Genomic DNA, 26047 nt, shown 5'->3' with positions numbered 1-26047 from the left:
GTTTATTTTAAAAGAGTCTTTAAACGATACTTTAACATAGGAATCGTAAAGACCTTGAAGTGGGGAATTATTCTTGACCTGAGGAAGGCCAAGAAGCCCTCCGCTTCATCTTATAAAAGGTGGCCGAAAGTTCTCATGGCTCCATTAAGGTCACAAATGATTTCCTAGTCACGGTTTAATTATTTTTCGCATGCTCAAACATCAACCATGATGAATAACACTTCTTTTTAACAAAAAGCCGGTGTTATCATGATTTTGCTTCGCTCAATTAAACATACAAACATTCACAAACATGTTAGTTAGGGAATAGATAAAATAACACCGACTTCATGCGTGCAATAACAATAAAAAAAGCTCGGAAAACTAACTTGGATCAGCTAAGGAGACCGATCTTAACCCGAAGAGGGCAATTTAAGTCTTCACCCTCTCTTTTAGAGACTTGGCCGAGAGTTAGTTTGCCATAGTCGGGTCGGGATAGTCTTCCTTACGACGATCCAAACCTTTTTCCGACATGCTACTAAGTCATAAGGTAGTGTACATGCATAATATAACATAAAATTGCATAAAAATTAAATCTTGCAAGTTAAACATGAATGAAACACCATAATACTCCATAGCCATGCAAAAATATGAAAAGCCCTAACTCCTCTAGGTCGAGAATGTTTTACCTAGCCTCGGGATACGAGGAAAGAGTCGGGGAAATGTTTGAGAGTCGGGTGACTCGGTGGAACCCTTGAAAGAGTATTCAGGTGCAAGGATGGGCGTGCACGAGCACGGCCAAGCACGGTGACGGGCGTTGGGCGCGATGACGGGTGACGGCAGGCACGGTGACAGGCGCGAGTGACGCTGGTGACGGGCGCTGACGGGCGCTGGTGGCGCTGGTGACGCTGGTGACGGGCGCTGGTGGCGCTGGTGACGGGAGCTGGTGACGGGCACGGGCGTGCTCGATGACGGACGCTGGGGTGTTCGGTGACGCTGGTGACGGGTGGCGGGCGCTGGTGACGGGTGACGGGCGCTGGTGACGGGCACTGGTGACGGGCACGAGCATGCTCGATGACAGACGTTGGGGTGCTCGGTGACGGGCGCTGGTGATGCTCAGTGACGGGTGACGGGCGCTGGTGACGGGTGACGGGCACGGGCGTGCTCGATGACGGACGCTAGGGTGCTCGGTGACGGACGCTGGGGTGCTCAATGACGCTGGTGACGGGTTACTGTTCACCCGGAAGTTCGAATTTCACCCGACATGACTAAAACGACCCAAAACGATGAGCAAATGACTTCAAACTAAAAACCTGAGTTCAGAATTGGGATCCTTGGGTCCAAAACATGTGGCCCATGAAGTTTGAGGAATTTTGGACATAAGTCAGAATAGTGCCCGCTATGGATTCCGACCTAAACTCTAAGGATTTTTGGCTTGGTTTTCGGTTTTCATGGAGTGATTTGCTTGCTGCTGATTCCTAAGGAGTTGAGAGCATTTTCTAGAGGGAGAAACTAGAAAGATCATGTGTGTCTCATGAGTGATTAACTTAATGACAAGTATGCAATATATATGTGAAGCTAATGAGCAATTAAGCAAAACAAAGCACCATTAAGGGCCTCATTAACAAAAGTCGGCTGCCCTAATGGAGATGAGGATGAATGTCATCCAAGTATCTTGATGAGGAAGAGCCAAGAAGCATTAATGGAGATGGAGTTAATGGCTTGAGTGTTGACTAGAAAGACTAAAGATATTTTGGGCTAGGTGAGGGCAAGCGAGGAAGAGGAAAAGGCCGAAAGTTTTGGGGCAAAGGGCGGTTGCCCTTGGGCAGCCCGTGGGTCCCACGGCTCGTGAGGAGAAACCGGGAAAAGACTCGGGTCTCGATTGGTTGCGCATTCGCAGTTCGTGGTTCGAATTGAACGTCGAATTGTCGATATACGCGAGAAAACGGAGTTAATGAGCCCGAGATTGACATTTTTCATGGAGAAATGTCCCGGATGTGTGTGAGGCTCGGAAGCCGATTTTTGCTCATTGCAAGTGACCAGGGCGAAATTGTCCGCTTCTGACAGCATATCTCGTATCTGCATCTCACGTTGGTCATTTTGACATAAATTGTCAAACAACGTGAACAATCATCCCTTAAGCCGATAATGCTAACGTGGGGCCGGAGACGTCCTAGAAGGCCGAAACTGGATTTCTCAGGATGACTTCTGAGTTGCTTGGGCACTCCGGAGATTACTGTAATCTCTGTTTGTCAAGATCAGACCTCCAAGGACTTGAAAAGTGTATCTGAGACCTCTAAAGCATTGCTCGGGAGGTCTAGATGAGTCGTGTGGTTTATTCCGACGATTCCACGTTGAACCTTGAGAAGGCTAACATGATGTAGGGTAGACACTCGACATCAAGTTTCCGTGAAAAGAACCTTCGGATATGCATTTCCACTAAAAATGGCCATTTCTGCTCCTCGGAGGTTACTCGGGAAATTGATAAGCGTTTTGCGGTCTGTTTTGCCCAATCGTGAATGTCTGCTAGAGTTTTCCAGGCAATGCGGAATGAACTTCGTTTGCCGTAATTCCATCAGACCATTCTCCGGCTATGTTCTTCTGAAGAAGGGTATGCTTGTTTTGCCGTTCGGAAGTCATTTGAAGCGTCTGTGTGACTTCCGAGAGACAATCTGAAGCATTGTTCATGCTCTGTGTGCTGGTGGGGCATGGCCGCGTCTGATATTTGGAATTTACTTTTCTCCAGGAAACCGACATTTTTGGACTTCCACTGAAAAGTTGTCTGTATACAGAAAGTTGTTCTGTATAGAGTAGATGATTTGCAAAATGCCTTTGGGGACACTTTTCATCTATTTGGCATTGAAATGGATTTTTGGAGTCCAATATTGGCTATTTTCCGACGACCGAGCGAACTATCAGAAAATAGTACCGTCTGTGTGATATACTTAAAATGCCGGTTTTGGACATTGTTGAGCTCTCTGGTCGCTCTGTTGCCTTTTAGTGACCCCTGGAGTCCTTCTGTCAGATCCATGGGTCATTTGCTCAATTTTGCCGACTTGAGGATAAATAGTGATTTCTTGCTCTGCCGAGCCGTTTTCTCTATTCTGCCCAAGTTGTGGCTTGGATCATTGCTGATATCGTTATTTGGAATGGTGAGCCAAAATAGGGTGCTGACACACGGCTCAATCTCCAAGCCGCGGCTAAAACCCAAATTCGGTGGCTCAATCCTTCAAGAAGCTCCCTCCACCACACATTTCAAATATCTCTTACACCCATCAACTCCACTCTTCCATCCATTAACTCCACCCTTCCATCCATCACTTCCCATCATCCTTTTCAAGACAACTTCCCCACCCTAATCCATTTCCAGAATTCGGAACCCCCTTAAGCACCCCCTCTAATTGCACTTAATTTCTCTAATTTTGCATCATTAGCCTTCCTATAAAAGCCTCTTGGGTCATTAACTTAATCACAACTCAACTTCCATCATCTCTCTAGCTTTCTCACTCTAGGAAACCCTCTCCAAGCCCTCTCAAACTTCAGCATTTTCCAGAAATCGCACAGCCAAAGCACAGCCCGGTTCCAAGGCCGTTTTGCCCGAAAACTCAACCGTTTTCCGGCGACCACCACCCAACCTTAGCCGACTTCAATCAAACTTCATATCCCACATGTTTTCGACCTCCTAAGTCCATTTCCGACCTTAGATTTTTCATTTGAAGCTCCCAGCAGATCGTTCCAGCTCTGTCCAGATTTGGGTCCCTAGGGTGTTTTCCCGGTTTCTAAGCTAGTTCTTCCTTCTCGACTTCAGCAAGCTCAACCAAACTTCATATCCCACATGTATTCGACCTCCTGAGTCCATTTCCGGTGTTAGTTTTGCAATTTGAAGCTTCCAGCTTGCCAAACCAGCTCTGTCCAGAACCGAGTTCCATAGGCATTTTCACGGTTTCCCGGGCTTCCTCGACATTTCCACCACCCCACGACTATGGCAAGTCGTGCCATCACTTTCTAGGGGTTCCTTACAACCCTCACTCTCCCCCGTAACGAGGTGGTCGCGTGCCGAGAGCCGTCCAACCATGCACCACCGCCATTTCCCTCTTTTCTCCCTTCACAGATTTTTCCAGTTTTTTTACCAATTTGCTTTGCATCTTTCAGGAAAATCGACGTGTCCAATCATCATGAAACCACTGCAGGCACGATCCTCACTCAGTTAGGAGTCCAATACCACCGACCTTGCATCAAAAGACCACCGGGAGCCTCCCGTAGAGTCGTTTCTTCATCGGGTGCCAGTCGGGTTTGTTCCTTTGGTTTTCTATTCTGACCCGAACTTTGAAGGAATGTACAGGTCACCTCGGGTTGAATCTTGCTACAAGCCACCTATCACCGTGATCCTCAGCCAGTTAGGAGTCCAATGCCACCGACCTTGCATCAAAAGACCATCGGAAGCCTCCCGTAGAGTCGTTTCTTCATCGGGTGCCAGTCGGGTCTGTTCCTCTGGTTTTCTATTCTGACCCGAACTTTGCAGGAACATACAGGTCAGCTCGGGTTGAATCTCACTGCAAGCCACATATCACCGTGATCCTCACTCAGTTAGGAGTTCAATGCAGTAGACCTTACAGCAAAATACCACCGGGAGCCTCCGGGACAGCCATTTCTTTCCAACCTTGCCCAGTCGGGTCAGTTCCGCCCAGTCGGTTCTGTTTTCTGCTAGCTAACCCGACTTTGTTTTTTATTTCCAGAAAATCTACATGTGCTCTCCTCTCGAAACCACCACAGGCGTGATCCTTAGTCCCTTGGGAATCCAACGCAACCGGCCCCGCACGAAAAAGCCACCCCGATCAACCAGTACAGCCCCGACAAGCCGGACTGCCAGTCGACCCGACTGCACCGATTCGGGTGTATTCATTCCAGGGGGCAGAACCGACTTCCCAAGCCCCTTTTTCCGGCTTTCCTAGACTTTTCCCGCATCCCGGGGCTAGGTATAATCATTCCCGACTCAGAGAAGTTAGGACTTTTACCTTTTCTTTGCGTTTGTGGGGCGATAAGGAGGTCCATGATCGATTCGCATGCAAGTTTATGTTTTTATGTGTTTTTTACATCGTATTATGCATGTCTTCATCGTATATAGTGCTAGCATGTCGGGAAATAGCTTGAATCGGAGTCGAGGAGACCTCGTTGGCTCGGGTAAGCCAAAGGAGCCTCTCGGCCTCACCCCAAGGGAGGTGGCCAAGAGCCCCTCTTGGCTTCCTCGGGCCATGGATGGCCTCCTTTCCCTGACTCAAGCCGTTTCCCGAGTTTTTACATTTTTCGCTTCCCATGAGTCGGTGTTGTTTTATCGATTCCTCTAAATATCGTGTTTGTGCTTGTTTGTATGTTTAAATGCATTCCTAAGATCATGGCGGCACCGGCTATGTAAAAAATGTACGTTGTCATCGTGTTTGATGTTTTATGCATGCAAGAAACGGTCAAAACCGATTCTTGGAATTGATTGTAATCACAATTTTCATTTAATCGTTGGTTTCATGTTAATTCGTATGCTAGGTATGTTAATATCAAACAATCATTTCATTGATCCATAACAATTGAGGTTTGAGGTCTCAATCATTAAACCATTCCACGAACGGGAAATGAGACGTGCCATTTGGTTAATAAAATCATTGGGCTTAAATAATTGGACAAATTGAATATTAATTCGTAAACACATCGGTGGTTCATGGAACGGCGGTAATGCCCTTTTCCTTAAAAGCTCATAATTTCAAAACATCGAGACGTGTAACACAAATAGAATCGTGTCTAGCAAGTACTCGCGTACTATGACTCGAGTCCGGGCCCAATTTGAGGCGGCTTTAGTCGAGATGCGCGAGTCCTCTTTAGACCTCTTCATGTCACACGATCTTTAATTTGTATATGAACATCACATGTTTTACCACTCAAGGGCATAGTCGTCATTCCGTGATTCACCGATATCCTAGGCTTTAGGGAGTCGGAAACACCTCGATCTATGGACGGAAAGGGGCGGCCCGTTCGGGTGCGAGTTTCATTCGTACGGCCTATTCCGTCCACTTTCGGTGTTTCTACCCCCTATTGTAGATTTGGTGGTGGACGTTTTCATTGCCGTTGCAAAACACGAAGAACTGGATTAATCATGCATTTGACTTAATCAAACATTAGATAATGGATAAATGGAATGCTAGGTTCCAATCTAGAGTCAAAAATACAAGTTCGGCTAATTCGGTGAAACCATAGTAACACATCACTGAATAAAGTTTTAAAACAAATCAACGCATGTAATCGGCGTAGAACCATATTCCAGCCTACCTCTTTGTTTGCCTAGGTTAGATACATTGTTTGCTAATCAAGCCCGATTAATAACTGATTAAATCACGTACATTCGACTTAATATATAATTTGTCTGTATTTATCCATACTTGTCAGTTATTGTCTGTTTTTCATCAGTTTATTAGTTTTCTTCTGTTTTTCATTTACTTTTTGCTAATTGGTTGCAGTTCGGGTCCGAGCCCATAGGTTACGTGTTGCACGGGGCCCAACGCCCCAAATAACCGAACACGAGGTCCAACGCCTCCTAACTCACTGAGCACGTGCAACCCGAGTGCGGAATGTGATCTAGCCCCGAGTCACCGTCACAGTCCAAATATGGCTTATGTGGAAGGCAATTTGGATTGGATGCGTGAAACGTGTTTAGATATCACCCGGGAGCTCGATTGGTCCAACGGTTACAGTGGGAACTAATCGGTTCCCCTACAAACTGTCGGTGCGATCGAACCCGACCCCCTGCTCTTTGAGCTCGCATTGCCTTAATTTATTTATCGGTCATACAAAATACACGGTGAGCCGGAGCGGAATATTGGCCCAATGCAAACCGATCGGGATCCATTTACTTTATTCAGTTGTATTCTGTAATTATTCAAGTGTATATTGTGAGGATCTTATTTGTACATCTATTCATTCATTTGTAAGGATCCCCGATCGGCAAGCGAGAGGTCCGAGTGTTGAACCGGTCAAGTTGGTCTATTAATGCCTAGAGACGAGTAAGCCCGAATACTCGCGGTTTCAGTTCACGCAGGGAGTCGACCGCCGTGGTTTGACAAACTGTAAACATTAGGATAGTGAACCGATTCCTCAACGCACAAGCCTACTCATCTTTTGGGTTCTTGGCCCAACTTGATCAATTCATCGACTTTACGGTGTCAAAACGGGCGAGTCGAGTGCAACCCTAAATCACGCGATAAATAAACAAAACGGCAAGCCTAGCAAGTTAGTGTACCAAAAGGGCGTACGGGATATATGCCCGCACGTAATAGAACCCCCGAATTCGGAATTTTCGGTTCCGTATGACCATTGCCTTAGCATTTAGGTATACCCCATACCCCTAGACCCGAGTAACTTGCCGGCCCTCGACCTTCGGGTCGTAAAATGGCAAGTGGCAACTCCTTCTCACGCACGTCCGTCGCGCGTCTTGGGGAAGGTGGACACTCCCAAGCCGCGTTGCATAGGCGTCGCGCATGCGTGCCCCGACGAGATGAAATTCGGGTGCGCACAACCCTATTTAAGCTTTGTGTAAGCCCTAGGGCTAGGAGAGTCGTCTTTTGGATTATCAATAAAATTCAAAGCTTTCGTGCTTTGTCCAATCTCAGGTCGATTCAAGTTTGATGCCTATTTCCTAGTATTTGTAGAATCAACAGGTATAGAAGGTCGTAGTTCCGGTATTCGTGCTCAAATCAACGGGTCTGTGACGGTTACTCGCGTTGTACGCTACGTCAGCTGGACCCTTTACGCTTAGTTCAAGCGAGGTTCGCGAGATCTTCGCCAAAAACCAAATTACTTTTGATGAGTTCTAGGAGGCAGTGATGCTGGACCGCATCTATGACTCGAAGAATCCGCACTTTTCCCACCCCAATTGCTAGCCAGATGATTCGAAGGATGTTAGGCGCCCATGTGGCCAACGTTGATTGAGGCAGGGCTTTGTTGGCCTCTCTATGCAGACGTCGTGGAGCTATGCAGGCGACTCACCATCGCCCCTTCGCTGTTGCCTCTAAACTCATGGAGTTTATGGTTCACGTTTCGCGTGTACTGCCAACTCCATGACATAGTCGATTTTCTCAATGCTTTCCTTCACTTTTTCCGCTTCTATGAGAACCCTTACGGGCTGATATACGAATACTTCTTCACACCCCTCTATGGGAGGATGAGGATACTCCATGGTTACCCAAATACCAATTCTTACGGGTGAAAAAAAAATGGTTTTTCATAAGGCGAAGCCATGAAACCTTAAACAGCGATGGTTGTGGTGCGAAGTTGCCCCTAACATTGACCCAAGGCTCTCGCCAGAAGAGTGGTCAATCATGGACGCCTAGAAGCTTATGGTCCGCCCTAACAAGGGGGACCTTGTTAAAGCTATCTCCATCAAGGAGAACCTGAACAAGAGTGCCTTTTAGAGGCAGCGCAACTCATTCCCAACCGACAAATCCATATTATTTGGGTATATATTTATTCCCTTATTTTCTTTTGATTGGTAGGTCGCTTTTCAAGTATCGCACACTTACTGCAACCCTTGCAGTCTCGGTATCACCTGCCCCCACTCACGATGGAGCTCTACGAGGGGCCAACGCTCCCATGCCATCCAACGCACCCGCTGTTGTTCTTCCTACTGCCTCCGGTGCCCCAGTCAGTAGGTCCACACGTCCGCACGAAGAGTGTGAGTCCTTTACTGAGAGGCAAAAGAAGAAGGTGAGGACAGAGGCCAGGTCCCTTGTCTGTCGATGTTTCAGAGGACTCAAACACTCCATCGCGAGGCCATCGGACGGGGTCTACCTAAAGGGATGCGATGATTATTGATGAGGAACGATAACGCAAGGAGGTCCCCCGCCCTCGCAACCTATACATGCCCCTGACGAATTGGACAATGATGGAGGACTCCTCCATCGAGGATTTTGGAGTTCCCTCGCAGTTGTTGGAGTTCATCTACCTCCGCAAGTACAAGCAGCAAAAGAGGGATTTCTTAGAGATGGCTCGCACAGAGGTAGTTGATACCCTCTTGATGGAGGAAATGTGCATAAGTTCTTCGCTTTATACTTCAATTAGTTACCCATATTTATCTTGCCTAATCCACACGTTCGCTCCACATAGGTTCTCCACAGTTGCTATGAGGTCATGAAGCTATGCGATGTGGCCAAGCTCAAAAAGGCCAATGACAATAAGAAACACCTAGCAAAAGAGGCTGAGACTTCGCGCCAGGCTACTAGGGAAGAGCTTGGCCAGCTGTAGGTGTGCGCACCCGAATTTTATCTCGTCGGGGCATGTATGCACGAAGCCTATGCGACGCGACTTGGAAGTGTCCACCTTCCCAGGGACGCGCGACGGACGCACGTGAGAAGGAGTCGCCACTTACTGTTTACGACCCGTAGGTCGAGGGCCGTTGAGTCGCCCGAGTCTAGGGGTACGGGGTACACCTAAATGCTAAGGCAATGATCATGCGGAACCAAAAATTCCGAATTCGGGGGTTCTATTACGTGCGGGCCTATATCCCCGCACACCCTTTTGGTACTCTAGTTTGCTAGGCTTGTCATTTAGTTTATTTACCGTGTGATTTAGGGTTGCACTTGACTCGCCCGTTTTGACACCGTAAAATCGATGAATTGATCAAGTTAGGCCAAGAATCCGGAAGATGAGTAAGCTTGCGTGTCGAGGAATCGGCTCACTATCTTAGTGTTACAGTTCATCGAACCGTGAGGGTCGATTGCCTGCGCGAACCGAAACCGCGAGTATTCAAGCTCACTCATCTCTCGGTAACAATAGCCCGACTTGACCGGTTCGACACTCGGACCTCTCGCTCGCCGATCGGGGATCCTTAACAATGACTGAATAGATGTACAAATAAGATCCTCACTGTCAGCACCCCATTTTGGCTCACCATTCCAAATTACATTATCAGCAATGATCCAAAACGTGACTTGAGCAGAATACAAAGAAACGACTCAACAGAGCAGAAAATCACTATTCACCCTCAAGTCGGCGAAATCGGGCAAATGACACATACACCTGACAGAAGGACCCCAGGGGTCAGCAAGCAGCATAAAAGTGACTAGAGAGCTCAACAATGTCCAAAACCGGCATTTTCAGTATATCACACAGACAGTACTATTTTCCGATAGCTCGCTTGATCGTCGGAAGATAGCCAATATTGGACTCCAAAAATCCACTTCAATGCCAAACAGATGAAAAGTGTCCCCAAAGGCATTTTGCAAATCATCCTCTCTATACAGAACAACTTTCTGTATACAGAAAACTTTTCAATGGAAGTCCAAAAATGCTGGTTTCCTGGAGAAAAATTAATTCTAAATATCAGACGCGGCCATACTCCACCAGCACACAGAGCATGTATAATGCTTTAGATTGTCTCTTGGAAGTCACACAGACACTTCAAATGACTTCCTAGCGGCAAAACAAGCATACCCTTCTTCGGAAGAGCATAGCCGGAGACTGATCTAATGAAATTATGGCAAACGAAGTTCATACCGCATTGCCCCGAAAACTCTAGCGGACATTCACAATTGGACAAAACAGACAGCAAAACCCTTTTCAGTTTCTCGAATCACCTCCGAGGAGCAGAAATGGCCAATTTCAATGGAAATCCATATCCGGAGGTCCTTTCCACGGAAACTTGATGCCGAGTGTCTAGCCTACACCATGCTAGCCTTCTCAAGGCTCAACATGGAATTGTCGGAATAAATCATACGACTCATCTAGACCTCCCGAGCAATGCTTCAGAGGTCTCAGATACACTTTTCAAGTCCTTGAAGGTCTGATCTCGACAAACAGAGATCACAGTGATCTCCGGATCGCCCAAGAAACTCAGAAAGCATTCTGAGAAATCTAGTTTCGGCCTCCTAGGACGTCTCCGGCCCCACGTTAGCATTACCGGCTTAAGGGATAATTGTTCACGTTGTCTGACAATTTATGTCAAAATGACCAATGTGAAATGCAAACACAAGATATGCTGTCAGAAGCAGACAACTTTGCTCTAATCACTTGCAATGAGCAAAAAAATCAGCTTCCGAGCCTCGTACGCTTCTGAGGCATTTTTCCACGAAAAGTGCCAATCTTAGGCTCGTTAAAGTCGTTTTCTCGCATATATCAACAATTCAACATTCAATTCGAACCACAAACTTTGAATGCGCGACCAATCGAGACCCGAGCTTTCTCCCGGTTCCTCCTCATGGGCCGTGGGACCCACGGGCTGCCCAAGGGCAGCCGCCCCTTGCCCCAAAATTTTCGGCCTCTTCCTCTTCCTCTCTTGCCCTCACCTAGCCCAAAATATCTTGGGAAGTTGAAGACAACACTCAAGCCATCAACTCCATCTCCATTAATGCTCTTAACTCTTCCTCATCAAGAACACTTGGTCCACATTCATCCTCATCTTCATTAAGGTGGCCGAAATTTGCTAATGGTCCCACTAATGGTGCTTTGCTAATGGTCCTCTTGCACACTTCTCACTAGCTTTCTCCCTCTAAAATCCTCTCAAACTCCATAGCTAAGAGCAGCCAAGAACCAGCAAGCTTCATCTCCAAAAACAGAAAAGAAAACACCGAACAAAACCCGAAGATCTTAAGTCGGAAGCCGGTGTTCATCATCCCGACTTAACTTCAAAATTTCTCAAACTCCATATCCCACTCATTTTGGACCCATGGAGTTCATTGGTGAAGTTGGTTTTTCCATTTGATGTCTTTAAATTATTGTTTCAGGTCAAAAAATGTATTTTCGGGTGAAATCGTCACTCTCGGGTGAATAGTGACAGTCCAGCGCCAGCCGCGCGCATGCCCGCGCACGCCCGCACACGCCCGCGCGCCAGACACCATCACCGCGTGCCTAGCCGTGCATTCCAAGTCCTCCCGTGCCCCGAACGTTCATTCAAGTGTTCAACCGAGTCACCCGACTCTCAAACACTTCCCCAACTCTTTCCTCGTATCCCGAGGCTAGGTAAAACATTCTCGACCTAGAGGAGTTAGGGCTTTTCATATTTTTGCATGGCTATGGAGTATTATGGTGTTTCGTTCATGTTTAACTTGCAAGATTCAATTTTTATGCAATTTTATGTTATATTATGCATGTGTACTACCTTATAACTTGCTAGCATGTCGGAAAAAGGTTTGGATCGTCGTAAGGAAGACTATCCCGACCCGGGAATGGCAAACTAACTCTCGGCTAAGTCTCTAAATGAGGGGGTTGAGACCTAAATTGCTCTTTTCGGGTTAAGATCGGTCTCCTCAGCCGATCCAAGTTAGTTTCCGAGCTTGTTTTGTTGTTCTTACACGCATGAAGCCGATGTTATTTTATCTATTTCCTAACTAACATGTTTGTGAATGTTTGTATGTTTAAATGAGTTAAGCATATCATGATAACATCGGCTTTTTGTTAAAAAGAAGTGTTATTCATCACGGTTGATGCTTGAGCATGCGAAAAATAATTAAACCGCGGCTAGGAAATCATTTGTGACTCGAGTTGAACCATGAGAACTTTCGGCCACCTTTGATAAGATGAAGCCGAGGGCTTCTTGGCCTTCCTTGGATCAAGAATGATTTCCTTATCTCGAGTTTAATTCGTTTATCGAATTGTGTGAATTTTTAATTTCAATGTTTTTACGATTCCTATGTTAAAGTATCGTTTAAAGACTCTTTTAAAATAAACGTGCATGGATTCATGTATCGAGGACTCATTCGGATCCATTCGGTCATAAGGATATTGTCGGTTATTCAACCGAATTATCCTTGATCATCATGGATTCATTTTGGTCGTCGAATCACGAATCGTTGTCTTAATTAATGCATTCGGCAATAACCATAAGCATTAATTCTACGAATGGGTTAATCGGGACGTTCACACGGTTAATTCATTCAATCTGATAAAATTCACACGAATTGGCCATTAACTGATAACTCACGTCGACGAGTTGTCAAATGACGTTAGTGCCCTTTTCAAACTTATCAATTTCAAAACCCGAAATGCGCGGTCCGATGTAGCATGGACGTCTGAAAAGGGCTTCTGTGTCTCAACTTGAGTTTTTACCTGATTCCAGGTAACTCAGGTCAGGATACAGAAGATCTTTCTAGATCACTTCCGGGCAGATCGACCGGTTCTTTGGCTTTTTCGGGGTTCTTGCACAACCCTGGACGATCTAGGGATTTGGTTGACACTGGCTACAGGCCGAGGTGGCTCGCACTGCGATGTTTTCCCTTTTCTGAAAACAATTTTCAAATAAAGGGCAAAATCGTCTTTTCACAATTCAGCGACACCCTTAGGATTAGCATGACAGAAACACTATAGTATGGGATAAGAATGGGCTACCTGTTCAGGTGCAGGTTCATCTGCATAGCCTTTCTTATCTAACTGATGAGTTTCTGTCATCCTAACATAGACTCGGGTAACTAAAATGGTTATCTCTGTCAGAAAACATGCAAAATGGTGATTAACCTTTCACTCGACCTAACCTAACATTAATGGTTAGGAGGAATTCTAGATTCCAAATCTAGAGTCAAAACACGAGTTTGGCTAATTCAATGGAAATTCAGTGTCACAATACAGAACAACTGTAAAAGCAATCCACACACACGAGATTTGACTCTCTTTATCAAGTTCCCAAAACAAAGCCGAATGCTAAAACATTGGCACATGTTTGATTGTTTAGCATATGGCATTTGCTTGCAAAAACACCCCTGGGTTAATAATCTGTTAATTTACGTAAACATGACAATAACAAACACTTTGTATGTTATTAACATGTTGCGTGTTATCTTTCCGCACCTATTTGCCATGCGAGTCGAGCCTGATCCCTAGGCCGAATAATATTAGGGTTCAACGCCCTAATCATCGATCACAGGGTCCAACACCCTAATCAACACTCACAGGGTCCAACGCCCTATTCAGTGAGAGCATCCATTGAATTTCAGTTCTTCGGTCTTTTCCCTAAACTCACGGTAAGTTAGAGTGGAATAATAACCGAACGCGAAACGACTGGAATTCGACCCTTTTGTAATTTGTATTTATTGTTTTCGAGAGCATTGTAAGGATTTTATTTCATACATTTATTCTGTAAGAATTTCAGTCGGTGAGCGAACGGTCCGAGAATCAAATTAATCGAATCGGTCTAATGCTTGCCCAGATACAAGTAAATCCAAGAACTCGCGGTTCTGGTTCACGCAGGGATTCAACCTCCACGGTTCGATGAACTGTAACACAAGATTGTGAACAAATTCCCTGACATACGAGTTTACTTCTCTCTCGGCTTCTCGACCGACATCGTTTAATTCGCCGAATCTCCGGTGTCAAAACGTGTGAGCCGAGTGCAGCTTAATTCATGCGGTAAATCATAAAACATGCAAGCCTAGCAAACCAGAGTACCGAAAGGGCGTGCGGGATATAGGCCCGCACGTAACATGAACCCCCGAACACGGATTTTTCGGTTCCGCACAGATCAATGCCTTAACAACAAACTAGGTGCTCCATACCCCTAGACCCAGGGTAACTTATCCGCCCTCGACCTTATGGTCGTAAAATGATAAGTGGCGACTCCTTCTCTCACGCGTGTTCGTCACGCGTCCCCACGGGAAAGTGGACACTCCCAAGCCCCGCGATCCAAAAGCGCGCAATGCGGGCCCCGACGAGAGTCCACATTCGGGTCCGTACAGCTTGGCGACTCCACTGGGGACATACTTAGTGCGTTCAGGCTCGATTCGTTTGCTTGCTTGCATGTTCATTTACCTCTTCCCGTAATTTTTCACTTATCTACTTTACACACCTTTACTTTTCTGCACTTGCATTGCATCATTCTAGTGGATTTAGGTACCTCGCCTGAAATCCCACGGGTGTCGATTTAGGAAGCTAGGTTAGTCAGAGGTTTCGAGTAAGGGAACGGGTCAAGTCGGCTCTGCCACCGAACCGGCCCCCAAAGATCCTCGCTTGATTTCAAGAAATTGACACCCTTGAATCGGAAGCCCCCATCCCTAGTTAGTGGTTGTCCCAGTAGAACACTGAAACCATGCATAAACAAGGACCGTCATGCTGGACCAAAATTTGCCTTCATGCCGCCAACCGACCCAAAAGTTGAGTCTTTGAGTCGGCTCATAGGTTTTCCTTTTAGGCGAGCCTTTTATTGTTTTTACTGAATGAGTATTGTATAATGTAAAGAACTCGTGTTATAGTTTATTTTCCCTGCATTGCACTGCATGCATATTTTCTAAACAAACTAGGACATTGCATCAGTTTGTTTATAAACATTAAACCAACATCTTTTCCATTTAGGTAAGTGTGCGCCTAAGCAAACGCGGCTTGGGAGTGTCCACCTTCCCGGGGACGCGCGACGGACGCACGTGAGAAGGAGTCGCCACTTGCCATTTTACGACCCGAGGGTCGAGGGCCGACAAGTTACCCGGGTCTAGGGGTACGGGGTACACCTAAATGCTAAGGCAATGGTCGTACGGAACCGAAAATTCCGAGTTCGGGGGTTCTATTACGTGCGGGCCTATATCCCGCACGCCCTCTCGGTACTCTAACTTACTAAGCTTGTCATTTTGTTTATTTACCGCGTGATTTAGAGTTGCGCTTGACTCGCCCGTTTTGACACCGTAAATTCGATGAATTGATCAAGTTGGACCAAGAGTCCGAAAGATGAGTAGGCTTGTACATCGAGGAGTCGGTTCACTATCTTAGCGTTACAGTTCATCGAACCGTGATGGTTGATTCCCTGCGTAAACCGAAACCACGAGTATCCAAGCTTACTCTCCCTTTGGTGGCGATAGACCAACTTAACCGACTCGACACTCGGACCTCTTGCTCACCGACCGGGATCCTTACAAGTATATGAATAAACATACAAATAAGATCCTCACAATGTACACTCGAATAATTGTAGAATACAACTGAATGAAATAAATGGATCCCGATCGGTTTACATTGGGCCAATATTCCGCTCCGGCTCACCGTGTGTTTTGAATAACCGATAAATAAATTAAGGCAACGCGGGCTCAAGGAGCCGGGGGTCATGTCCGATTGAACCGATGGTTTGCAGGAGAACCGATTAGTTCCCACTGTAACCGCCAGACCAATCGAGCTCCCGGGTGATATCTAAACACGTTTCACGCGCTCAATCCGAATCCGCCTTCCACATAGGCCGTATTTGGAGTGTGACGGTGAATCGAGGCTAGATCTCATTCCGCACTCGGGATGCACGCGCTCGGTGAGTCAAGAGGCGTTGGACCTCGTGTTCGGTGATTTGGGGCGTTGGACCCCATGTAACACGTGACCTATGAGTTCGGGTCTGAACCGCAATAAATCATCAAAAGCAAGAATAAAAACAGAAGAAAACTGATATAACTGACACAATACAGAAAACAACTGTCAATTACTAATAAGTGTCGGTGAATACAAACGAATTATGTATTAGGCCGAATATACGTGATTTAATCAGTTATTATCCGTGGTTGATTGGCAAACAATGCATCTAACCTAAGCAAACATGGAGGGCGGGCTAGGATAAGGTTCTAAGCCAATTACATGCGTGTGTTTGTTTTATGACTCTCATTCGGTTAAGTGTCACTGTGGTTTCACCGAATTAGCCAAACTTGTGTTTTGACTCTAGATTGGGATCTATATTCCCACCAATCCATTATCTAGGATTCGATTAGGCCGAATGTACGATTAATCCGGTTGTTCGTGTTTTGCAACTGAAATAAAATACTCCCCACCGAATCTATGATAGAAAGAAAGAAACACCGAAAACGAACGAAATGGACCACGCGAATGAAACTCGCACCCGAACGGGTTGTCCTTTCTCGTTCATAGCTCTAGATGTTTCCGACTGCCTAAAGCCTAGGGTATCGGTGGATCACGGAATGACGATTGTGCCCTTGGATAATAAAAGTGTAACGTTCGTGTATAAATTGGAGATCGCGTCACACGAAGGAGTCCAAGGAGGACTCTCGTGCCCCGACTTGGGCCGCCTCAAATTGGGCCCGGACTCGAGTCATGGCACGTGAGTACTCGCTAGACGTTAATTCTACTCGTGTTACGCGTCTCGGCATTTTGAAATTGTGAGTTTTGGTGGAAAAGGGCGTTCTCGCCGTTCCGTGAATCATCGATGCGTTTACGAATTAATAATCAATTTATCCAATTATTTAGTCCAAGTGACTTAATTAACCGAGTAACACGTCCCGCTTATCCCGTTTGTGAAATTATTCGATGTTTATTGCTCTTTATTACGGTCATCATCGGTTTAATGGGTAATTGTTCAAAATTAACGTATCTATCATCCAATTATCATGTGAATAACGAAAGATATGAGACACGGATACAGACAATCCCAAGGGACGATTCCAATCATGCCTTACATGCATAATATGCTTAAACTCAAGAACGAAATCTATTTCAACGAAACAAAAGAAAGTCGACGCTGTCAAGGTCTCTCAAACGCAAACGGACACACAAACACATACACATGACACGTAATATAACGAAATCCACAAAAAAATGACGTCGACTCATACGATGGGAAAACGTGAAACATGGGAACCGACTCATTTCGGGATGGGAGAAACCACCTTAGACCCGTGGTCCAAGGGGACTCTCGGCCACACCCATCCAAGAGTGGCCGTGGGTCCTCATGGCTCACGCGAGTCAAGGGGAGCTCTCTAAACCCGATCTAAGCCTATTCCCACCATGCTAATACGTGGTACATGACAAAACAGCGGCAAAAGAGAACGGGGACCGGCTAGCTTCGAGGAAAAAGAAGTACCCTAGCCTCGGAGGAACCATAGAGGCTCACGGGTCGCCCCCTCAAGGCTAGACCGTGGGTTCCATGATTCGGTCGTGACTCGGGACCTCTCCCGCTTCGATCCACGTCGTCTCCCCTCATGAGATATACGTTCATGTAGTTTACGAGCATGATTGATAAAGTAAATAGATGCTGGACGTTGTATGGCATGCATGAGACGTCCGGATCCGAGAAAAAAAATGCAAGCTTTCACCTATCCCGAACCTTTAAAGCATATTAACACCACACGTAAGTGAATATCAAAGATCCTAACTCCTCTAAGTTAAAAGGGGTGTTACCTAGCCTTGATGTACGAGGAAAAGAGTCGGGGAAGTGGCCGTGAGAGTCACAAGACTCGGATAGAGGGCCACGGGTGGATGACCCGAGTGTGGGCAGCCGCGGCAGTCCGTGGAAGAATGGGTCGGCACGCTCACTCCGGTCACGAAACGGTGCGAGGTCAGGCTCGTTGGACTCCTAAGAGGCGGATCTACACGAGCACGGGCAGACCCGAGCATGCCGAGCCCTGGACAAGCTCAAAAAACGTGAGAGAAGTTCGGGTATGAACACAGAAAACCCGGTAAGTGAAAAGCAATGAAACGGAGGTTGTGCACGGTGGATCGGCCCCCGGATCGTGACCACCTCTTCACGAGAGAGGGTGAGGGTTGTGAGGAACCCTTTGAACGTGATGGCACGACTCTCCGAAGTCGCGGGAGAAAATGGCACGTCGAGGAGCTCGGGTGCACGCGGCTTGGAAACTCGGGACCCGATTACAACTTTGGCTGGAAAGTGATGTTAGGGACCTCAAATGGAAAATCTAAGCCCGGAAACGGACTTAGGGGATGGAAAATATGTAGGCTAGGGAGTTTGGTGATTTTTGGTTTAAGCCGGGTCGGGTGGTTACCGGAATACCGGGTGGTTTTCCGGCGGTTTTGGCCGGTTTCGACCTTGGCAAGGGGTGGCACGAGCTGTGGGAGTGGGATGAAAGTTGAGAGGATTTTAGAGAGAAGTTGGCTTGAGAGAGAGTGAGAATGGAGAAGTGATTAGGCTTAATGGTGAAAGGGCTTATAAAGGGAAGCTTAATGATGCAATTGAGCAAAGTTAAGTGGGGTTAGGGCATGCTTAGGGGGCTGCCGAAAATCCCAAGGGGATTAGGGAGGGGTAGATGTCATGTTGAGTGTGGGGAAAGGCAAAGGAGAGTGATGGGTGTGATGGATGTGTAAGAAGAAGTGAAAGAAGTGAGGGAAATTTGAATTGTGTGGTGGAGGGAGTGTCTTGGGAGGTGGAGCCGCCGGCCATGGAGGGGGAAGCCGCGGCTTGGGGCTGTCCAATCGGAGCCGAGGGTTGAGCCGTAGCTTGGGGTTGAGCCGCAGCTTGATGGCTTGGCTTGGCTGAGCTGTGGGTCCCATTCGGTTGAGAGAAAAGTCGGAAAATACTTGAGACTTGATTGAGCGTGCGTCCGATCTCCGATATCCAATTAATTTATGGATTTGGAATTCTTGAATGATGAGGATTTGAATGAGCCTAATATCGCCACGTGTCATGTGGACGGACGTTCGGGCGACTCGGCGCCTCGGGAGTCGGTTTTGCCCTGTTCGGACGTTCGGAGTGGAGTTCAACGTCCCTTGATCCCAATTGACCTTTGTGCATCCTATCATTCATTTTGACGATCCTTTTGCCCCGTGAGGAATTGTTGGCTCGTCATTCTCGATCGGGAACCGTTGCCCCGGGGAGACCTAGGGACCTTGACCGGGATTTTCTCGGCGTGCCCTGCAGGCCTTGAGGTGATTGGAGATTATTGTGAGGTACTCAGAGACCCTCGTTGTGGTCTCTGCTTTCCGTGGAAATACCCGAAGGTTCACCGGGAAGCGTTCGTGATCACTGAAACGTACTTCGGGAGATCGAGCCGAGCTCCAGAAGGTTGTCTGAAGCTTGTTCCCCGGCCCTGGTCGTCCCTGGGCGCCTGTAGACCCGTTTTGAGGGGCCGTTAGCTTGTTAATGGAGCGAACCCCGGGAGCTCTGTCACAAAAGGCGTCCGTGGGGGATCGGGGTGTCCCGACTTAAGCAGGATGTCCCCGAAATGCGCCCGGACGTGTCATTGGTCATTTTGGCACTGGGAGGGATTTTTGGAGCCCCATATTGGGCACCTTTCGGTGCTTCGGTGACTCAGTGATGAATAGTGCCACAGTGCCAGCTCCGTTGTTTTCGGGATTCCTCGTTCATCTGTTCTTCTGACTGCTTTCTTCCGCCTTTCTCAGTGGACCGTGCTTTCCTTTATTGTTCATGACCCCGTGCCCGCCTATTTGCCTCCGATTGCCGGGCGATGAATAGTGTCCCGAGCTTCAGTCGAGAATCCTTGTGCGGGAAGCCGGTGGGCCAAAATGGGGTGTTGACAGTAAGAATGGATCGCTCGCGTCCCTGTCCTAGGATTGATATCATCATCACACCATCTGCGGACATTACTCGCCTTTAGAACACATTCCGCCCAGTGGACCGTGCATTCCTTCGGCTCATCATAGGAGACCTACCATTACTCGCTGATTCTCCCATCGATTGGACCCTACTCAGAACTGCCATTAGTTTTTGGGACACTCAGCGAGCCGTTTTCAGCTTTCATGGGACAGAATTAGCCCCTATAGTAGAAGAATACGCGGCACTCCTTCAGCGGTCTACACCGATTCACGACATCGTGGTGCCTAACCAGTTTGCCACGATACAAAACAGACTAGCCATCCCTTTAGGTTTCCGCAACGAAGAAATTCGTTGCGAGCTTCAGTATGGAGGGGAGCACAGCATTAGGACTACATGGCTCATAGACTTCATACGGGCCCATGCTCCGAATGCCACGGGAGAGTCCTATCAACGTGACGCTTGTTACGGGTTTCTTTTGCTCATCTTTGGGACTATGCTGTTCCCGTACTCGTCGAACCTCACTGACGGGGCACTTGCTCAGGTCATCCTCCAAGTGGTAGGAGGCCATAGTTATGCGGAAACCGTTTTGGCCGAGACCATTCGGTCTCTTGACTATGTACGAGAGAATCGACGAGGCAGGATGAGAGGATCCCCACATTTGCTTTAGATTTGGCTTCTAGCACACATCAGGCCGTTCGGTTTATCCCATCCTTTTCCATGTATCACCGACGAGCGCTCACTCATCGCTCGTCTACTTCATGTGTTTCGACCCTCCGACCGTAACTACACCGACTGGACGCGGTTTATGGAAGAGCTCATCCCAGCACAGTTTTTATGGACTACACGTTGGAATCCTGGCGGTCCCATGATCATTGGATGTCCTTCAGTTATAGGATTTCCCTTAATCAGTCATTTAGGGAGCACACTTATCTTTCTAGCCCGAGTCATCAGACAACTCGGTGGACTACAAGATATTCCTATAGAGGCAGATCGCACTTCACACCGTTTCAGGTGGGCAAACACCACAATTTCACTCCTGGATAGGATTCTACGGGTTAGAGAGGTCTGACGCTTATGGAGCACGCGCATCGTTCAGGAACTGTACTTCCCAGAGCATCCCACTGACGAGGAGCGAGCTTTCTCATCTACAGCAGCGTATGTGATGCAGTTCCATCCGTATGGATTCGCACCTGTTCGTCGGCTACGCATGCCACAGATGCTGCAGACACTGCAGGCAGACATTCCAGACGCAGAGAGCTCAATCCAAGGAGCCACGCACACAGAACTACAAGTCATTAGAGCAGAGCGAGATCGACTCCGCTGTGAACTTGTGGATATTCGTGCAGAACTCACTGATCACAGAGAGCTTCAGAGCGAGTTGGCTCAAACTCGTGCATGCGTAGCGAGCCAAGACAGGGAGATAGCGCGTTTGAGTGCTACGTTGGATCGAGCGCAGGCAAAGCGCGCAGGATCTCCCATCCTTGAGCTCAGTTGCTGAGCATTTTTGCTTGTACAGGACTCGCGTAGCGCTCACTCAGCTACGGGTTATAACAGTTGTCAGTTTAAAGTTTATGTTTCCTTTTCAAACAGACTACCTTTGTAAATTATGAAACGTGAATCAAACTAAAGTAATGGCATTAGTGTTTTTAAACTCATACATTTCATGCATTCATACATTGTCATTTACATCTTGAAGATGGTCAACACACAACAATTACATTTATACACTTACACATACATGTAGGTACTAGCAACTGGCGCCGCATCGATATCCTACTCGTGCACGCGGAAGAATGGCCGAAGAACAACAACCCGTTATCTCGGAGCAAGACGCGTCACCAATGCCAGCACACTCCCTTCCGCAAGACACGCACGTGATGTCATCTCCAGCATCTATAGCGTATTCTGATGTTCTTCCAACGCACCTCCCTTTTCCTGCACAGGCGCCATCCAATGTTGTCGATCCCGTGCGTTTCACCGCACTCGAAGGGACGGTTAATCAGTTGGCTGCCAACATGAATACCAATATGACAGAGCTCATGGCTATGCTTCAGGATCAAAACCGAGCTTCCTTGAGTCACACTCCACCTCCTGAACGCAGGACAACCGCGCACTTGAATTCGATCGACTCGCCTATTTATGTGACGGATAGTGAAGATATGTCTTTTTCAGCAATAACATATGTGTCGACAGTCAACCCAGTCAGTGATCCTATGCCGCCACCACCGGCTCCTACATCGATACTGTTTCCACCTGCGGCGTTCTTATCAACAGATCTCGCAATGCTCACTTTGCCGCCGCTCACCATACCCACTCAACCTCCAATTTACACCGTTCCACCACCGACGGTTCCTCCAGTCGCGATCACACAAATCCCTGCTCCCACTGCAGAACCTTTTTCCTTCCAAGCTCCACAAACCCAAATGAGCTTCTCCTACCAAACTCCACCACCCCTAAATATTCCCCCCACTGAACCAGGCACGCCTACTCATGTCGCTCCTGCAGTTCTACCGACAAACATTCCTCCTGAAAATGAACAGGAGAAAAGAATGAAGAGAATGAAGGAAACCATTCGAGCCCTCCAAGCAGGCACGTCCCATCCTGACTTCGGTGACAGTGACTGGAATCTCTTTTTGGGCATGCTGTTGCCCCCTAAGATCAAGATTCCAGACTTTAAGAGGTACGATGGGACCAAAGACCCGCGGCATCATCTCCGTCACTATCATAGCAAAATGCTGTCGTATTGGGATTACGAGGAATTTGTCATTCAGACTTTGCAAGACAGTCTTACGGGATCAGCGCTAGATTGGTTTATGACCCTGAAAGCCGGCGACATCCCTACATGGACAGATCTTTCTCAAGAATTCCTTGACCAGTACCGATTCTGTGCAGAGACACCTCCTACTCTTCTTGATCTTAGCATGACGGAGATGAGAGAAAGTCAAACTTTCGAAGCATACGCAACGGAATGGAGGGGAAAAGCGGCAAAGCACTTTCCTCCAATCACTGAGCGACAACAAGTTCAACTGTTTCACTCTACGCTCAGAGGCGCGTATTACTCACATCTCCTGGCTCATACCTCCTCTTTCTCAGACCTGATTGAGGCAGGAAAGAAGTTGGATATGGGTGTTAAGCTAGGAAGAATTGAAGGCCCGTCAAGGAAGAAGGACGGAGAGACACCGAAGAAACAAACCGCTGGAACATCCAAGAGAGGCAAAGACGCAACTATTGGCATCGTCAATTCTGGACATCAGGCTCCACAGCCGATTTCGATGGACTACACCCCTGCATTACCGACTTCTCAGGCATATGCGCATCCCGTGCATTATGTGCAACCTCATCAAACGCCGCAAGCTTATTTCTCAACCTCGCCAACTGTTATCCAGTCGCAACCTCCGCAACAGTACGCTCCTGTTCAAGTTCAACAAGCTAGACCCCCAGTTTCGAGATCTCCTCAGCCGGCTCAACGTGTTCCAGCTCCTAGAACTCAACAAGACAATGCTGCTCAACCGCGTCCACGCAGGCAATACACCAATTTACCAGCCCCCCCTCTCACATAGTCAGGCAGCTTCTTGTAGGCAACAGGATCAAAACAGAAGCACCCGGTCCCCATTTCGATCCTTCCATGCAGAACCAAAATCTTCGTTGTGAATTTCATCAGGGTGCTCCTGGTCACACTCTGGATACTTGTTGGAGACTCCGGGATAAAATCCAGGAGATGATTGATACAAGACAAATCTCCTTTAATGAGGTGAAGCCGCCGAATGTCCGTGCAAATCCTCTTCCTGATCATGGATCAGGTTCAGGACCTTCTGTCAACATGATTAGCATCGCTGCTATTGATGAGGAAGAAGACTCGCAAAAGGCCTCAACTCCATTTGTCATTAACTATGCTCCAGTAGAAGTTGCATTCGCTCCCATCCCGTTCGTTATCGAAGTTCCTGCAAAGGAGCCTTATCACGATAGCCGAGTTCCCTGGACATATGAGAGCGAGGTTGCCAGTGCAGAACTAGAAATGAGCGCGATGGGAATCACTCGTTCAGGACGGGTTTATCAGGGTCCAGAGCCTATTGACAAAGGAAAGGCTCCCGCTACTGAGTTCTCAACCGTTCCAAAAGCCGTGTCACTCCCTACAAAGAAGGTCACCGATCAAGAAGCCGAAGCTTTCATGAAGGTGATCAAAGCAAGCGAATACAAAATGGTCGAGCAAATGAGCAAGTCACCAGCTCATATATCGCTGCTCGCATTGCTTTTAAACTCCGAACCTCATCAGAACGCTTTGCTGAAAGTTCTCACTGCGGCACAAGTCCCGAAAGATACTGCACCGGATAGAATCGAGGAGACTGTGAACTCTATTTTCTCGAATCAGATTTCCTTTTCGGAAGACGAAATTCCCTCGGAAGGACAAGGACACTTGCGGGCATTGCACATAGTTTGCAAGTGCAACAACCACGTCGTTGGTCGAGTCATGATCGACAACGGCTCTGCTCTTAATGTTTGCCCCGTCTCCACGCTGAAACAGATGAACGTGGACATGAGTCGCATTCGTGCAAGCAAGACCACCGTCCGAGCCTTTGACGGCTCTAAGAGAGTGGTGAACGGAGAAATTGATCTCCTAATTGATGTGGGTCCTTCCTCATTCTCTGTTACCTTCCAGATCCTTGAAATACCCAATGCTTTCAGTCTCCTACTCGGGAGGCCATGGATTCACGCCGCCGCCGCCGTTCCTTCATCATTGCACCAGAAGTTGAAATTCTTTGCCGAAGGCAAACTCATCACTGTCAACGGCGAGGAAGATTATGCAATCTATAAAGAAACGGCCATCCCTTATATCAGCATTGGTGAAGACCAGAATCTTCCCTTTCATTCTTTCGACACGATCTCCGTAATTCGAGACTACAGAGAGGTCAGTCCATCACGAACTGATCGCATGATTGGAAAGGTTCTCTTGAAGAACAATTATGTCCCTGGAACTGGACTCGGGGCACATGCACAGGGAATCCTTCGACCGATTGAAATGGAGGAATACCGCAATAGGAGGGGACTCGGCTTTCGCCCCTCCTGTCATGAGATCATGCAAGCTCGTCGTGGAAAGCGTCTACACCGCCTTGCTGCATATTACGGAAAGCTCTGTAGGGGCATTCCGGTTCCACCGCTCTCACAGTTTTTTGCAGCACCACCGCAAATCATGGGAGGCACCTCCGAAAGCCCAATCACTGAAATAGATGACTTCTCTTCGGATGCAGTTGAAGCGTTTTTGGCTTTACCAGCCATATATGCCGTCACTGAGGAGACATCTTCTAGGGTTCATATCCGCCCTGTACGGGATGATGAGGGGCTTACCAACCGGACTTCAGTTCCACTCTACTCGGCCATAGTTGCCGATGTGTAAGATGGTCTTTATATATAATGCTACCTGCATGTCGGCAATGCCATAAGCCACATGATAGAAGAGGGGTTTTTGTTATGGCTTGTTAATAGAATCCCTGCATGCTTTTTGATTTCCTATGTCTAAATTCTATCTCTTGCACTTACTTCTAACACCTTTAATTTCTAAAACAATTCACTTTCATGTCCAGGCTCCAATCGAATCCAAATCACAGACATAACAATTCGAATTCACTCGAAACACACCTCGGAAAGTCCCTACCCATATACTTCGGGGAAGGACTTGACGAGGACGGTCGCGTGCCCGAGATAGAAGAGAGTTTGCATCGTCTCGAAAACCACCAACTCACTTCCGTCGAGCCAACCGAAGATATCAACATAGGCAATGCAGAAGAACCACGCACCCTTAGAATCGGGACTGGACTCGACCCTGTACAGAGGGCCCGAATGATT

The sequence above is a fragment of the Punica granatum genome, chromosome 7, assembly GCF_007655135.1.
Source record: "Punica granatum isolate Tunisia-2019 chromosome 7, ASM765513v2, whole genome shotgun sequence".
Taxonomy (NCBI): domain Eukaryota; kingdom Viridiplantae; phylum Streptophyta; class Magnoliopsida; order Myrtales; family Lythraceae; genus Punica; species Punica granatum.
Note: the sequence above shows the minus strand (reverse complement) of the source record.